The 5,398-nt window shown below is 43.3% G+C and overlaps 1 protein-coding gene across 1 annotated transcript in view; it reads right to left on the reverse strand.

Annotated features, from left to right (window-relative positions):
* The window catches only part of NUP188 (nucleoporin 188kDa), a 43,543-nt gene that overhangs the window by 37,879 nt on the left and 266 nt on the right, over positions 1-5,398 (reverse strand). The window lies entirely within an intron of this gene.

Consider the following 5,398-nt stretch of genomic DNA (forward strand, 5'->3'; position numbering starts at 1 on the left):
AGTGTCCTTGACCCCAGAGGCAGTCACAGTTGCCCCCCCACCCTGCCCGCCTCCCCAGAAAGACCCTCCAAGACCATCAGCTCATCACTCAACAACAGGCATATGAAGACTTCTGGAGAAATGTGTCATCTCTGGGGAATATGGAGACTGAGATGAAAAAAAAAAGTGAGTCCTTCAATAAAAGTACATCACAGCAAGAGGAAACAAACAGAATGAAGGAACACAGTGACCCGGTGCATGTATCTCCCAGAGCAGCCTCTGTCTTCTCTTTAGCATGGAGCCAGAGAAGCAAATTCTGCTTCCTACATCATATTTTCATACATGCTTTGCACAGATTCACCAACTATTATTTATTATTTTCTTTCTCCCTCTTTGTGTCTGTATAATTATATATAATACAAAGATGCATACATTTGTATATATGTACACATGCACACATTTTCCCAAATCTATACAAAATTGTATTAGAGACATATTCCTATATCTGTAAACATTTCAGTGTGTTTTTCCTAAAAGCAAGGACAACATCTTACACAGTACAACTATCAAAACCAAGAAATTAGAACTTTCCTGGTAGTATAGTGGATAAGAGTCCACCTACCACAGAGGAAGGAGCTTGGCAAGCTACATTCCATGGGGTCGCAAAGAGTCGGACACAACCGAGCGACAAAACACAGCACAGCACAGCCAACGCAAGGGGCACGGGTTCAATCCTGGTCTAGGAAGACTGCACATGCTGTGGAGCAGCTAAGACTGTATACCACAACTACTGAAGCCTGCATGCCTAGAGCCTCTGCTCTGCAACAAGAGAAGCCACCGAAGCCCACACACCGCAATGAGCTGCCCCCAGTTGCCGCAAGCAGAGGAAGCCCAAGTGCACCAAAGAAGCCTCAGCGCAGCCAATAAATAAATAAACGGGAAAAAAACCCAAACTGATACCAGAAAAGAAAGCATACATATAGTCCCTGCTTCCATCCAGTGAGCTCTTCAAATATACTCCCAACTATGTGCTAACCCCATTTCCTTCCCTCAGCCATGCCTTCGGAATTTCAGGAAAACTTGCTTTGTGTTTTGTTTTTTTTTTTAATCTACAATTAAATTTCAAAATGCAGCCATTAAGAAATTATCTCAAGAAAGGACTATAAAAAGCATAAGGATTATATTTGGGGAGATTCTAAATAAGCCCTAGAATAGCTACCTGAAACAATTAACACTGCTTGGAAAGCCTATCTTCAGAGAGAAGATGAAAAGGTCCTAATAAAATATATCAGACAGTTAATAAGAAGAATGCAAGTTATATTAACTATGAGGATAAACTGAAAAATCTTTCCCTCATCAAAGCAAAACACAAAGCACTAGCCCTATCTATTTAAAAATGGTCTTTCAGGATTTTCCCATCAGAAGAGGATTAAATTAGACATCTAAAAATCATAAATCTCTCTTCTAAGGGTTAATGCTACTAAGAAAACAACTTCGATTCTGCTGAATCAATAATCACCAACTCCCACAGTTGCACTGTGGAATCACTATAAATCATTTTTCTGATAACAAGCAAGCATTCACTATTTTAAAATTAGGAGATTAGATCCAGTTGATGAAACAAGTATGTCCTTTTGCACTGATGCTGCTGCTAAGTCGCTTCAGTCGTGTCCCAGAGACGGCAGCCCACCAGGCTCCCCCATCCCTGGGATTCTCCAGGCAAGAACACTGGAGTGGGTTGCCATTTCCTTTTCCAATGCATGAAAGTGAAAAGTGAAAGCGAAGTCCCTCAGTTGTGTCCGACTCTTAGCGACCCCATGGACTGCAGCCTACCAGGCTCCTCCATCCATTTGTACTGATAAACTATATTAAAAGGTATGACTAAATCAAGCCCTAAGAAATTAAAGACAGAAGCAAGCTCACTGTTTAAAGAAATGTATAGTAAATTTGTAAAGACGATACGTATCTAATGTATTTGTTTGGTAAATCTGACGTAGCAAAAAATAAAGGGAGGGCTTTATTTAAAATGTCATATACTGAGCAACTTCACTCCACTCACTTCTTACTTTATCACTGGAGAAGGAAAGGGAACCCACACCGGTATTCCTGTCTGGAGAGCCCCGTGCCCAGAGGAGCCTGGTGGACGCGCCTGAAGTGACTAAGCAGCAGCAGCGCACTACTTCCACTTTACCAAAGGCAGCTTCTGGTTTGCACCAAAAATATCAGCTATCTATTATATAAGAATAGCTAATAATGGGGCTAACAGTGTCCCACAATTAATGGAAAGAAATTTATTATTAACTGAAGGCTCTGGTATGCCTGAGCTAAATTACTCTTTCTGGATCGTACATCTTCCAATTTCAGAAGCGTGGGCACCAGTGAGCTCTAATTTATCGGCATTTGCTTTCAGGACTTTGATCTCTAGCTAACTAGGTAGCAGTGATTCCCAAGAGACTCAGAATACCACTTCCTATACTCAAGGACCACCTGCCAGGATCCAGAATTCTTTGTTTACTCAAATTCAAGCTGTGGGTTATTTGTTACACTAAAATCCATACAGTTCAAACAAACAATTTCCCAAAAGAGTGTTTCTCAGAATGAAGTTGGTCCTCAGGCCAAACAGCCAAATCAGCTGAAAACAATACAGTAACACTGCAGAACCCTGGTCATTTCCAGAACCACACTTACTCAGAGGTTAGGCTTGGGAAATCTACATAGTAAAATCAATTCCTAAATTACCACTGCTGGAGGGCATCAGCTTGTCTCAGAGGACCAGGTCTTTGATAGATTTTTTTGCCTTTTATGTCTGACATATTGGCTTTTTTGGGGGGTGGAGAGGGGAGAAAAAGATTCTGCTACAAAAAAAGACTGAAGTAATGCAGTAACTTTTACACTTACTAATTAAAAGAAGAAAATAGCTATTTCTTTAGAAATAAAGATTCTCATTTGCAAAACCAGTCTTTTGTTATAAGGTGTCAAAAATAATGTTTATTGAAAACAAGTTGGCTAACAAGATTAGCCAACGTTTACTGAGCAGTTACGTGGGGGACTGTGCTAAGTCTTTAATGCTTTGTCTTACTGAATATTTCAACTGACCTATGAGGCAAATACTATTACTATCCGTATCATCTCATCAGGAAACTAAGGTTTCAGAGTGGTTAAGTAACTTCTGTAAGGCTACAAAGCTAATATTTAATGGAACCAGGGCTTGAACCTAGGCCTGCAAGACTCCAAAGTTTAATCATTATAAGACAGGGCCTCAAGTTGCATCCAGGAATTCACTCTGCAAGCAGGTAAAGACTGAGGTGAAGTTTTCTGTCCTATGGTGGTATATCATACTCTAATATCGAGGCTGGCACACAGCAGAAGTCACCACAACGAGAAGCCTGAGCACCACAACAAAGAGTAGCCCCTGCTCACCACAACTAAAAAAAAAAAAAGCCCACACAAAAGCAATGAAGACCAGCAGAGCAAAAACTAACAGATCAATTAAAAAGAAAAAAAAAACAAACTCCGAGTCCCTTTCAGACCTGCAAACTAACTGGAACAGAAAAACTAGAAAAAAATATTACATGCAGAAGTGCCAAGACATGGCAGAACAAAAGAGAACACAGTAGCTTATCAGGAAGGGAATCATCCTGGAAATGAGTGTTACTGGCTCTTCAATTCCTACACATTTATGATCTAGGAATAACGGAAGCCAAATAAATAAGACCTTGACGACACTCATAAACTTAGTGTTGGGAATGATAAAGGATGTTAAACATAACACAATCAGCAAAAAAGTAGAAAGTACCAAAGGGCAGGACCCTAACAATTAGACACTACAAGGAATAAAACCACATGGGACAGAAGAGTCAGAGAAGACAGTGACCACTAGGAACTAATCCAGGGATTGAAGAAAGACTTCACCTCAAACTCAGACCTGGAGGTTGAGCAGGTGATTCTCAAGACTCAACAGACAAGACTGGAATTGTGATGTCCAATTCAAGCCTCAGGGTAACATCTTCTACATATACTTTCAAAAAATGAAATAAGTGCTACAGTATCTGTCATTTATTTGCACAATAAGTAAATAAATTTGAGGTAAGTACAAACTAAGGCACAGAAATTAAATAATTTGCCTCAAAAGTGAGATTCAAAAAATTTACTGACTTGCAGCCCAATGTTCTAGCAGACAACATGGAACTCCACTTCTACAAAAGCTGGAGTTAGTAGAAATAGGAAATAATCAGTAGAGATATTCACGTGGTTGGAAACCTTTGGATGAAAGCAACTAAGAGATTGGAAATACCACGGAAGTAAAAATCCCTTTCATTAAAGAAGCCGCCTTGCCCTGCAGGAGCTAAATTTTACCCAAGATCCACAAGGACTGTAAGATAAGCCTGAGAAAAGGAGAGCACGGTGACCACAATGCTGCCCGACGTAAGAGCTGACATGATACAACGGCAGGAGGAAGAAACAAACCGGTTCTCACAACGTTCAGAAGCAGTTCAATGGAAATTCCAAAGATGAAAATCTCACTCGAATAGAGAGGTGAAAGAAGTGACAAGTGGAATAAACATTTACTGAGAGTCTATTACTGCTCTTCTGGGTGTTGAGGCTACAGCAGTGAAGTGAAGAGGACAAAAAAGTGGGGAAACGTTGCTGGAACGAGAGGGAAAAAAAAGTGGCAGGGGCGGTTGGGCGGGACGGGTGGAAGGGAGAACGGAGAACACTTTGAAGCTGCAAGTGAGAGATGGAAGTGCGGCGATTCGGCTAAAGCTTGAGTGGGACACTCCAGTTGGGAGTTCGGTTTGTGAGTCATCTGTAAATTACAAGGTGCCTCCCCAAGAGTTGTGGGAGTTCAAGGAGATAACGCGGAGAACCAGAAAGCGCGTCGCCAGGGTTTGGCGCTAGTACTCTAGTAAGAACTGTCTTTTTAATATTTTCTCTTCCTGTCCTTTTAAAACCCAGTAACAGCGCCCGGGATGCCGACTGAAGGAATCAATGCAAGAGAAAACGACTAGCTGGATGAATGAAAGAGCGGCGAAAAGAGGACGGAAACCGCAAGGAGGTGGTTCCGCGACTCCCCGAAACAGACCTCCCGGCGAGAGCACTTGAGGGCACCGGGGGAGAGCCCGCCGGGCACAGGAGGCTGCGGCGGGGACCGGGTGGGGGCTCCCCCGGGCAACCGCGAAGCGCCCCGTCGCGCCTCGAGGGAGCGTCACACCGGACAGGAAGCGCGGGGAGAGGGGGAGGGGGCGCCGAGGGACGCACCGCCGGGAGAGGGAAGGGGAGAAGGGCCGGGTGAGGAGACGGGAGGCCGGAGCCTAGAGAAGGGGGAGGCACCGGCCCCCCTTTTACAGAAGTCGCCTCATATCCCCGCGCGCGGGGACCGTTTGGCCGTAACCGCCTCCCGTCCCGGCGCCCGTACACC

The sequence above is a fragment of the Bison bison genome, unplaced genomic scaffold (assembly GCF_000754665.1).
Source record: "Bison bison bison isolate TAMUID 2011002044 unplaced genomic scaffold, Bison_UMD1.0 scf7180017864375, whole genome shotgun sequence".
NCBI lineage: Eukaryota > Metazoa > Chordata > Mammalia > Artiodactyla > Bovidae > Bison > Bison bison.